Source organism: Echinops telfairi, unplaced genomic scaffold, assembly GCF_000313985.2.
Source record: "Echinops telfairi isolate 266 unplaced genomic scaffold, ASM31398v2 ScPeMD7_443;HRSCAF=831, whole genome shotgun sequence".
Taxonomy (NCBI): Eukaryota; Metazoa; Chordata; class Mammalia; order Afrosoricida; family Tenrecidae; genus Echinops; species Echinops telfairi.
The window spans coordinates 11,879,820-11,892,560 of record NW_022104341.1 but is presented as its reverse complement, the minus strand read 5'-3'; the positions used below and the strand labels follow the sequence as shown (position 1 = coordinate 11,892,560).

The 12,741-nt window shown below is 37.2% G+C and overlaps 1 non-coding gene across 1 annotated transcript; it reads left to right on the top strand.

Moving 5' to 3' along the window:
- The first annotated feature begins 11,513 nt into the window (after window positions 1-11,513).
- On the top strand, window positions 11,514-11,676 carry LOC115870197. Its single transcript, XR_004046570.1, has one exon. It is a non-coding gene; the product is annotated as a U1 spliceosomal RNA (small nuclear RNA).
- The last annotated feature ends 1,065 nt before the right edge of the window (window positions 11,677-12,741 follow it).

Here is a 12,741-nt window from a genome sequence, read left to right as displayed (position 1 = left end):
TTAAGAGTATCTGTCATTATATAAATACCATGTGATTTTGACCACTGTGGCTGTATAATATGTGCTAAAGTCAGGTAAAGCAAGCCCTCTCACTCTGTCCTTCTTCTTGAGGAGTTCTCTGCTAATTCTGAGCTTTTTCCCTCTGCATATAAATTGGTAATCAGTTTTTTCAATTATTTGAAGAAAGATGATGGTGTTTGTATCAGGATAACATTAAGCTTATAAAGTTCCTTGGGCAGAAATGATATTTTTACTATATTGAGTCTCTAATCCATGAGCATGAAATATTTTTCCATTTGTTGAGGTCACTCTTGGTTTCTTGTAATAGTGTTCTATAGTTTTCCTTGTACAAATCTTTTGTCCTTTTTAGTCGGGTATATCCCTAGATATTGCAATTTGTGCTCAGTTATTGTGAAGGGTACTTACCTTTTTTAAAAATAATTTTATTGGGGGATCATACAACTCTTATCCATACATACATCCATTGTGTCAAGCACATTTGTATATTTGTTGCCATCATCATTCTCAAAACATTTGCTTTCTACTTGAACCCTTGGTATCAGCTCCTCATTCCCCCCCCCCCGCCCCGTTCCCCCTTCCTCCCTCCCTCATGAACGCGTGCTAATTTATAAATGATTATTATTGTGTCATATCTTACACTGTGTGACATCTCCCTTCACCCACTTTTCTGTTGTACACCCCCTAGGGAGGGTTTTATATATAGATCCTTGTAATCGGTTCTCCCTTTCTACCCCACCTTCCCTCCACCCTCCCAGTATCACCACTCTCACCACTGGTCCTAAGAGGTTCATCTGTTCTGGATTCCTTGTGTTTCCAGTTCCTATCTACGTACATCCAGTATACAACCTCTAGTCTAGTTGGATTTTAGTGTAGAATTTGGATCATGATGGTGAGGGGGAAGATGCTTTTAAGAACTAGAGGAAAGCTGTATGATTCATCGTTGCTTTACTTTCTTTTAAAAAAATCATTTTATTGGGGGCTCACACAACTCTTATCACAATCCATACATACATCAATTGTATAACGCACATTTGTACATTCTTTACTCTCATCATTCTCAAAACATTTGCTCTCCATGTAAGTCCCTGGCATCAGCTCCTCATGTTTTCCCCTCCCTCCTTTTAGTGCATGAGTTCATTCTATTGATATTCAGGGTTATTACTTCCTTCTGTGGACTCTGTGATGTCATCTTGTCCCTTTTTTGCTGGGTGTTTTCCTACATCCTTTTTTTATCAGTTTGTTGTGGATATGTTTGTGTGTGTGTGTTTCATTCTTGCCTTCTTTCCACCCTTGAGCTAATGTTATCTTGGGGGCTTTTTTCTCTTTGTTGTTTTATGGGTGGAGTTGTTCTATGTGGTGGTATCTTATTTGTGCTCAATGAATGCTGTATTTCTGGCCATACTTAGTTGACAAGGATCTTTTGCAGGACTGAGTTTCTTATAACTTATGCTTTGAGTTTTATTGTATGGGAAGACTCTTACTTCTCCACCTATCTTGATAGATAATTTGGCTGGATAGAGTATTCTTGGGTTTGCATTATTTTCTTTCAATTTTTGGAATATGTTACTCTTCTCCTTTTCTTCATAGTGTCTGCTGATAAGTCTGAGCATATTCTTATTTGGGTAACTTTATAGGTGACTGCTTGTTTTTCCCTAGCTGCTCTTATGATTTTCTCCTTTTCCTCCAAGTTGTCTAGTTTAACTATTATATATGCCTTGGTGACTTCTTCTTGGTATTCAGTCTAGCTGGTGCTCTTTCAGCTTTCTGAATGGTTGCCTGGTTTTTATTCATTAAGCTGGGGACATTTTCCTCTAAGAATTCCTTTACTAATTTTGCCGTTGGCTTGTTCATTGTGTCTTGTTCAGAAAGTCCAATTATTCTGATGTTGTGTCTCTTCATAGCATCAGACATGGCTCTCAGTTTTTTTCAGCTTCTCTGATGGTCTTATTTGATGACCTTTCCCATTTGTTGATGTCTGCCTGGTTATCCTTTAGGTCCCTGATGCAAGTCTCTGCCTCTTCAAGTCTTCTGGCGAAGACTCTGGATTTACTAATGGCTTTTGTTATCTCGCCCCTTAGCTCTTGTATACCCCTTTGGCACATGACCTTTATTTCCTCTATCATTTAATTCTTTTTGTGTATTGCTTCCCTCATATCCTGTGTGACTCCAAGCAGCATTCTGTAGATTTCTTTCTTTGGCTGATAAATGTTTGCTTCTATGCACACCATTAGGTTCAGGATTTCTTATGACATTGCATTTTGTTTCTCCTATTTTTTATTGAGGTCGTTGGGGATTATTGCTGTTTGTATTGTTTTAAAGGAGCTCAGCCCTATTTTCCAGAGAGTTTAAGAGTCCAGGGGTTTCTCTTTCAGAGACTCATAGGAATACTTCTTCAAACTGCCTACAGCTAATTGCACTTTGGGGTCATGCTACCACTTTATCCTCCTCTGGTTTCACTCTTTCTCTAACCAACCAGTGTTCTTTTATTTGGGGCAAGTTGGATGGTCCTCTCAGGGGACCCTGTTTGGGTGGTTGTGGACTCGTGAGGATGATGCTGCACTGGATGATTTCATAAGGAGCCGTGGTGGTTGGCCCGCGATTGCTTGGGGCACCTCATAAAGCTTGTGGGTGTGCCTGCTGCAATAGGAGTGCCAAGGAGGGTAGGTGGATGTACCCTCTTTGGTCTAGAGCACCGTGGATGGTGGGTGGAATTGCCCTAGTCGGTAAGATTGCTGCATATGTCATGAAGAGGTCCCTGCAGCTGCCTGGAGCACTGGAGAGGGTTGGCAGAGTTGCCTTAGGTTGTGTTAAGCACTATGGCAGGCATAAAATTTCCTCAGCCACGTTGGTCTGCAAAGTATGGCCAGGGTCTCTCTCTGCCATGTGGAGCACCATGGAATGAGGGCTGAGGTTCCCCCAGCCAAGGCGAACACCCCAAAGAGTGGGTAGGTGTTCCCACCAGTTACTTAAAGGGCCTTGAATGGCATGCAGGAGTTCCCCTTCAGCATAAGGCTGCTGGGATTTCCCCAGCCACGTGTTATGCCACAGGGAGCAGGTGGTCAGGAGTCTCTCTGCTGCGTGTAAAGTTGCAGAGGGCAGGAGCACCCTAGGTAGCTGGTGGGAGGGTGTAGTTGCCCTAGGTGAGGGGGAGTGCCCTGGAGGCTTGAAGTGGTGTGTGAGAGGAAATATAAGAGAGAGAAAAAAATAAAACTTAGCCAGCTGAGACTGTGAGGGGAAAAGAGAGGAGAGAAACAAAAGTAAAGAAATAGTTGAGCTCCTTTTGTTTGACTGTGGGGCTGAAAGGGTTAAAACCTTGCCCAAACATGGTGGAAAGCTGTGGTTGTGTTGAAGTAAAGCTCTTGGGCTGACCAAAGGAGCCTGGCTCTCACTGAGACTGTGGCAGGGTTAAGGTTAAGCCTTTGCTGGCCTCCACAGTGGTAAGCCAAAAGCCCATAGCTCCTCAAAACCTAGTAGATTTGTGATGCTTCTCCTGTGACCCAGCAGAGTGGAATTTCCCTCTCAATGGCTCTCCTGTACTGAATTCTGTGGAGTCCCTCTGGTATGTGTTACTCGGTTGCCATCTTGCCAGATGTCTTTCGGTTATTTTTAGCTGCACTTGACACTGCAATCACTTGGCTCCCACACTGTTGCATATTTGAACACTTTAACATTTAGCACTTTCGTGTCCAGCAGATTTGTCTAATAAAATAATTGGATTTCTTGAATGTGACTTCCATGAATGATGGAAGCTTCAGTCATCTCTCTATTTATGATGACCCTGAAGGTTTTCACTCTCCTACAGTGAGCTGTAGTTCACATTTAATTCTATAGTCTTCATCAGTAAGTGCTTCAAATCTTTCTTGGCTTTCAATAATGTACTAACATACTCAAAAACCAAACTTACTGCAATCGAGTGAATTCTGACTCATAGCGATCCAAAAGGACAGCATAAAATAGTCCCTGTGGATTTCCAAGACTACACTTATCACTTCAAATTTACATAATACAACATGAAGATTTTTAAAAATATTGTTGATGTATGGATATAATTCATTTGTATCCCCAAATCATAACAATGTAAACAGAAAGAGATAAAAACAAACAAAAACAATACAACTCACTTAAAAGATGTTTGAAGTTTGTTTTATTCTATAAATATCTAATAGAAAGGAGATAAAATTAAAGACTATTCACTCATTAACATCATATTTTTAAAGTTCTATTTTATTGATAAAATACGTGAAGGAAATTATAATCCAATTAACTAGATAATTCTCATGTATTCAAACTTACTTGTGAATGCATCTCTTGTTCTTTTTGCCAATAAAAAGGAATCAGAATTTAAGTATCACAGATAACTAATGACAACTAATTCAAATTACATAATGGAAACACTGCTTATTAAATTCATATTGATTTAAAAATCTCCATATGCCAATTAAAATATTGCTTTACATGGCATTAATTTATATTTCTTTAATATGTGGTAGTTAGTCTCTTGAAATTTTGGTGCTCTCAATTGTGTTAAATAATGTTAAAAGTATATTCCACAAATATTAATGTGAAAGAATTTCCAGTAGCACTCACTTTAGAAGGAATTACTAAATTCTAATACTTTTTTGTATTCTAAAAAGAGTGTATATTTTCCAATTAAAAATAATTATATTTACTTGATTTCCCTTCAATGCAATTAAAAGTATTTTGGAAAAGTAGTTTTTCAAGGATATGGTAATTTATTTTTTTAAATGGTGATTATAACATTTTCTTTATCATTAAAATAAGCGATTATTTTTGCAGTAACAATTACTGCAAAAAGTCTATACTGCTTGTTTGAAAAAGTGTAACAAACCATCAAGTCGATGGAAAGTGTATTTCTGAATAAGAACTGAAGAAAAGACAAGAAAAAAGAAAGGGGAAGTCATCAATGAGAAGGGAGTTAGGTGTTTACTCGGTGAAGAGGAAGACCCTATACAAACAAAGAATAGTAAAAATAATGGAGGTAGGGCACGTCATTGGGAGGTGTGGAAGAGCTAAAGGCAGCAGAAGGGAACACTTAAATTTACAATATTGCAGTATCTGTGATCTATGAGTAGATGTTTAGCTAGACAGATGGGCTAAAGAGTTGTAGGAAGGTGCAGTGAGCGTAGACTCACAAATATGTATAGATTTGACAAAGATATGCAAATGTGTATTTATCTTTGCTGCAAATATATCAATGAATATATAGGAATAAAATTTATGAGTACTTCTTAGCTGTAACAAACTCCTTGAAGGAATTTTCATGGACCCAGGGAGTCATGGCCATAATTTCAAAAGACATCAAGTTCTCTTGGTGTAACATAATTTACAAAGATAAAGTTCTATAGTCAATTTGCATGAACTGGGGCTGGAGTCTTACAAATTCCTGGCCAGCCATCTAAGGTACAACCCTTCTCATCTGGAGGAGAGAAGATTAATGAAAATGGAAAGAAATATTAAATCAATAAATCCAGTGAAATAAACATGTAAACATCAGTCTCCACAACCTTGAAACTAGAAAATCTAGGCAATCCAGGACTACCCCTACAAACTGCTCTGAAACTTTTTACATTAGGAGATCCTGGGTAGAGAGGGAGAAAACATGTGGAAAGAGACAGGTAGGATCTTGGAGACAACCCATAATCATCCTTCCTGTCTAGAACTGAATCCATCCCTCTGGTAAACTAATTGACCATTTAAGAACAAAAGGGCTGTATTTGCTCAAAATTTAGTGGGTTGGGAAAGAAGAAGGAATGGAAACAGGAAAAAAAACAGGAGAAACTAGAATAAGTGGGATTACAATGAATGGGTGGAAATAAACTGCAAATAAATTGTTGAATGTAAAACTGATGATCTGCTCTATTAACCTTCACCTAATTGACAATAAAAACTTTTTTAAAACAAGAGTATAATCTCAAGGTTTTTCAAATAAAGCATATTTTGGAAGTCTTTGCCCACCAAAAGAGTAATTTAACACATTAATGAGATTACAACATTTTCCCTCACTCTTAAAATGAGTACCACTTGTTTGCAAAGATAGGGGGAAAAAGTAGTCTGCATTTCTTGTTTGAAGAGAAATAATTTTAAGGTAAATGGAAAAAATTCTGAAGACAATATAAAGATAAAGTTGAAAATGTCTATGGAAATAAATTATAATTGGCTTCAATATTATCTCCATAGTACAAAGACAAAGTTAGGAATTTAAATCTATATGTAAAGACTGTTCTGAAAACTGAACTATTCATTATCTAGGTATTATTTTTGGCTTAAATTATTGCCATAGCCTTCTGAAATTAACCTAATTAATCAAAATTGCCAATAATTTGGCTAATGGAAATATATTATACACAAATTGCCTATTATTTAAAGCATATGATAAATCTGTCAACAAGTTATATAACATTAACAGAGTTAGAATAATTCACAATGCTTAATTTCCTTTGCAAATGGCTGGATTTTAGCAGTTAGATTATTTCCTTTTTTGGAGGTATCTTTAATTCTAGCATTATCTTCCTGAAAACAGTTCTAATTATAAAGAATTTGAAGCTGATTTTATGCATTGATTAAAACTGCAAGCAATCAAATTCAAGTGTTAGAAGAGTCTGAGCTTCTAAGTTATTAAAATGTGTAATTAAATGCAGATTCATTTGGAAATAAAAGAAATAAAATCTTCCTGTCTAGAACAGCAACAACAAATTATGCAGACATTATGATTTCATAGTATTTATTTTAGCTATTGTTTTAAAACATTCTCCCTGAAGCCTAATTTTGCAAACATGGGCTTACTACATTCAAATTTAAGGAGCCCTGGTGGCATTGTGGGTTAGCTGCTAACTACTAAATCAACACTTTGAACTGACCAGTCCCTTCACCGGAAAAAGATGTGTCTGATGGCTCTCATAAAACTATTACAGTCTACACAGTCACTGTTAGTCATAATGTACTTGTGGGCAGTTTGTTCAGTTTTCTAACTTATTCATCATCTAAGGACCCTATCGACAGTGTTATCAATGCAGGTGCTCACAAAGACCTTGGTACTTTAAACCCACCAGCCATTCCTTAGGAAAAGTTGTGGCAATCTATTTCTGTAAAATTAAACCAAAAACCTAACTCATTGTCATTTAGTTGATGTTAACTCATAGCAACTCTACACAACTGCCCAGAACTGTTCGTGAAGGTTTCCAAGACTAAATATTTATAGGAGTAGAAAGTAAATCCTCATTTTTATCACGAGCAATTGCTGGTGGTTTCAAACTGCTGACCCTGGGGTTAGCAGCCGTAACCACAACCACTACTCCACCAGCGCTCTTAAAAGAGCCTTGGAAATCATGTGGGACAAGGCTTCTACTCTATGAGTTTGACTTGGGTTTATTTTATCCACCATCTAAGAGGCTTAGTGGCACAGTGGTTCAGAGTCTAGCTGCTCATAAAAAACAAAATCAGTACTCAGAACCCACCAGCACTCTGCAGGAGAAAGAAATGCCGATCTGTTTCTATACACATTACATTGGAAACCACATAGGGTGCTTCTATCCATCTTGTTCTGTGCCGTTGAGCCAGTCTGACCAATAGCAACCCTGTGCTAAACAGAATGAAAAACGTCCAGGTCTTGGGCCATCCCTATAATGGTTGCTATGCCTGAGCTCATTGTGGCAGCCCCTGTGTCCACTCAATTTGTTGAGGGTTTTCCTTTTAATCGCTGCCCCTCTATGACACCCAGCACGATGTCCTTTTCCAGGGACAGATTCCTCCTGACAGTATTCCAAAATATGTAAGATGAAGCTTTGCAATCTTTTTCTCTAAGGAACACTCTGGGTGTACTTCTTCCAAGATAGATAGATTTGTTCAATTAGCAATCTATGACAATTTCAATATTCTTCCCCAGCAACATAACTCAAATGCATCAATTCTTCACTTTTCCTTATTCAATGTCTAACTGTAAGATGCATATGAGACAATTGAGAATACCGTAGCTTGGGTCAGGTGCACCTTAGTACTCAAAGTGACATCCTTTCTCTTCAATACTCTAAAGAAGTCTTGCACATTAGATTTACTTAATGCAACACGTCTTTTGAGCTCTTGATTTTAACTTTAACCTTTTCTCTATTTATCATAATATTACCTATTGGTTCAGTTATGAGGACTTTGGTCTTCTTTATATTGAATTGTAATCCATACTGAAGACTTCAGTCCTTGATCTTCATCTGCAAGTGCTTCAGGTCCTCCTGGCTTCCAGCGAGACAGGCTGTGTCATCTGCATGTCACAGGTTGTTAAAGAGCCTCCCTCCAATCCTGATACCATATTCTTCTTCTTATAAGCCAGCTTCCTTGAAGATTTTCTCAACATACAGATGGTATACGTATGATGAGAGGATAGAACTCTGAAGTACACTTTCCTGATTCTGAACCATGAAGTTTCCTCTTATTCTGCTCCCTCGATGCATCTTGATCCATGTACCAGTTCTGCATAAGCACCCAACAACAATAACATGGTTAAGATACTGGAATGTATCTAAGTGGTACTAAGTGTAGGTATATGAAATAAAATTATCTAGAAGTTACTAACTGTTGAAGATGAATGATTTAAACATAAGAGTTAATTTTTCTCACCATTATTTCTTATACTCTTCACTGGTGGGTTTGAAATACAGATCTTTCAGTTAGCAATCAAGCACTTAACCACTGTGCCACTAGGGATAATTTTGCATATTATTTAAAATGTGTGTATGTGTGTGTATATGTGTGATCACATGTGTGCTTGTGTGCTTATATGTGAGTAATATGGCTCAATGGGGTCATATCTGACCTCCCCTGGCTTCTGTATTACCACAAAGCAGAAGTCAGATTTATCTCCACTCTGCATCTTTCTTTACCTATTCTGACACCAACAATTTCCTGCATAGCACTCTACATCTATATTTGTTTCCATGATTCATTACAATGCTTATGAAAAACTCATATACAATACTCACAATTAAGGAGATTTATTAGGGGACTTAACAGCATAAGCCATGATTAGTAAACAGTAATGATATGGTCAGTGGTCCACAGTAATATTTTTTCCCAACCAGTAGCCAAGTCTCTCCCCAGGGTTCAGTTTCTCAGCCATTTGGCCTCTGCTTCCAAGGATGAAACAGCCAGTCCACTGCTCTGCCTCATAGCCTCATAGTCTTGGCACTGCTCCTCTGTTCTGTCTCATGGTCTCTTTGCCTCAACCGCTCGTGCCTCTTGTCTTGGCTTCTGCCATTTCAAACAGAGATCTTGAATGGGCTTCACAGTTGGCTCTTCTGATGGGCTTGAAATTCCTGCTCCTGCTGCAGAGACACCTCATTCTCACAGCTAAAGAAAGTGTAGCTAAAACTGAACAACACCCTCTCTACTAGTGTTACACATGTTTCACCTAATTGCATGGTATACCCAATGATTTTGTGGGAAGTACAGCGAGTTGGAGAGGAGCCATAATAATAAATTTTGCTCCACCACAATATACATGCAGGTGTAGATGGTTACATAATAATAAAAGTTCAATTTTAAACTATTTATGGCATTTTGGTGGTATCATGGGATAACCATCATGCCATTAATCACAATGTTGATAGTTCAAAGCCACCAGCCACTCTGCAGAATATAGATGAGGTGGTCCACTCCACTCCTCCAAGAAGGACTTACAGCATTGGATGCCATTAGGAATAGCTCTAGTCAGTCTACTAGTGTCACTGTGATCAGAATCAGCCCCATGACCATGAATTTGGTTTGATGGATGGAACCAAAAAGAACCCTTGGTGGTACAGTGGTTGCAGCGCAGCTGGTAATTAGAATGATTTTTCCCTCAGAGGGGCTGGTGATGTTGAACTGTTGATCTTGGAGATTGTAGCTCATCATGTAACCATTATGCCACGAGGGCTCCTTACAAAAGCCCCTCAAATTGTTAATCACTTGAACAGATTATACTATTTCTTATATGGTAACAAAACAAAACAAAACAAGCAAAAAAACTCTCTGTCATCCATTGGATGCCTATTTAGAGTTACAGAGACTATAACTTTAAAGGAGTAGAAAGTCTATTTTTCTCTTGAGGACCAGCAGATTGTAGCCAAACATGCAACCACTATTCCATAGAGTTCCTTCTGGAAAGTAAACGCGGAATGTAAAAGTTAAGAATGGAATGTCGTGGAACCTATTTGCATTTTGAAAATTAGCTGAATTGAAACGCAGTTTCTTTTTCTGCTAATACTGAGGTGCTTTTGTCTTTTCTGGAGTCTGAACACTACTGTAAAATGGAACTGTACATTTGGCTTTTAATTCCTTCTAGTTTTCAGTACCAATTAGCACATTTTACGACTCCACTTTGATGATAGCCAAGTTTATATCTATGCCACTACACTTCATAATTACATTAGTTAAAGAGAATGTATCAGACCCTGGCTGTGTAACGGTAGCTTATTATTAATTTCTGAAATTGCTACATATACTAAGCAGATGTCAACAGTACAAATTTTTAATTTGTTGCAACGTATTCCTATCATTTCCTCATATTTCCAAACACCACGTTGGTCATTCCTTGCCAGAATTTCATGCCACCATTCAAATTATATTGAGGCTACTCAAGGGAAAGTGTTACTTTGTCAAGCATATGTTATCACAACACATTTTACATTAATCCCTTGGTAATAAAAATTAATTAAAATGAAAAAAAAGAATCTGTAAATTAACACATTGTCACTTCACTCCCATTGAAGAAAACATTAACTACACTACAGTTTTCAAAGAATACCTCTCATTTCACATTGAGATAGTGAGATAATTTTGTTGAAATGTTTGGTAATTATAGCCATGAAGCAGAGAAGTTAGAATTAAAATTTCAAAAGCCCAGAGAACTGTCATAAAAATACTTTCAGAATTTATGTACAAAAGAAATGAAAGGGGGATGTTAAGGTGAATCTCAAATTTAAAACCCAAGAAAGTCAAATACAAAATATTAAGACCATGCTTCCTGTACAATGACTAAGAAAGTTGGTTTTGCAGAAAGTTAAGACTTGGTATGGTATGCCTGCTTTATCCTCAGGTAGTGGTGGGACCACGTAGAAGTTATTTACCATCTCTAGATCCAATTTATGTATCCATTCATACATCCTTTCAGCATAATAAACATATACTGGAAAAGCACAGTGGCGACTGTTGGGAACAAAATGTTGTGAATAAGGTTTAGATTTTGTTGGAAATTTGCTTTCTATTTGAGCAGATATACCAAAATGTTCTAAAACTGGGTGTAGTGATGATGACACAACTCTTTTTAATATGATTGAGTCATGTAAACATATGATATGTGAATTATATGTCAACAAAATTTTAAAAATAAAAATCAATAAATTAATAAAGCAACAGGAGAGTTTGCTTGGTAAGTGCTATCAAAAACAATGACAGTTCAGACATCAAAAACAAGGTGGTACGCTGCATAGAAAGTATGTTCAGGTATACTTACCTGGCAGGGGAGATACCATGATCACGAAGGTGGTTTTCCCAGGGCGAGGCTCAACCACTGCACTCCGGATGTGCTGACCCCTGCAATTTCCCAATTGTGGGAAACTTGACTGCATAATTTGTGGTAGTGGGGGACTGCATTTGCGCTCTCCCCCCCGCCCAAAAAAAAGGAAAGAAAAAAAAAAAGTATGTTCAGGTAAAGTCTCCTGAGAGAGTGTCAATTCCCATTGGACATAAAGATTAAAAATTAATACATCTATAAAGAAGATATTTATTGTAAGCATGATAAATTATAATTTAAAAAAGTTTTGGCTTTTTTTTGGGCTTCCGTTAACCGTTTAAATTCAGGGGGGTTTTTTTTTAGGGGCCATTAGTTCCATTATTCAAGTCCTATTTTAAATATCTGTTCAACATTATCCTTTAAAAATTTTCTTGGAATAAATATTTTAACAACATCTCACTGACTACCTAATGATTTTGAGTTCTTATACTTACCTATTTTAAATATAAAATAAAATCACCAACCTCTTAGCCATCTGATAAATTTAAAAATTGAATTTTTATACTGTTGAAATAATATTTCTTATTACTCTTTTGAAATTTTTGAATATTTTATTATGATTTGAACATTTACTGTGAAAATTTACAGAGAAAATGATATATATTATCTATATGTATGTATGTGTATATATATATCCTGACATTAGTTGCAATCTTGTCAATTTAATAATACTCTTGCCTCTTCTTCCTTAGTTCCTAATTTCCATTTGTTCTTTTTCTCTAGCATTTGTTATTTATTGTTCCAATGTTTTGGAAGAACATTTAAATGAAATAAAGAAGCAGAATAGTGAAAAGGGGAAAATTGCCAAGGACATAATGCCTTTAATGTTTATTATTTGGAATGGATAAAATTGTACCCCCACCACTACCCCAAAATCTGTGCCAACCTGGCTGGGTTGGCAACTAGACACTGATTAATATGGCAGTTATATAATTATCCCCTGAATAAGCAGGCTAAGGATATTGTTGTTAGAAGCCGGGGAATCCAATCTGACTCTCAGCAATCCTGTGTATACCAGAATGAAATACCGCTCCATCCTCTGCCATCCTCCCAATTTTGACATTGAGTCCACTGCTGCTGCAGCTGTGTCAGTTCATCTAATCAAGGGTTTTCCGCTTGATGGAGGATCAGCACCCTCTATCAAGAATGATGTCACTCTT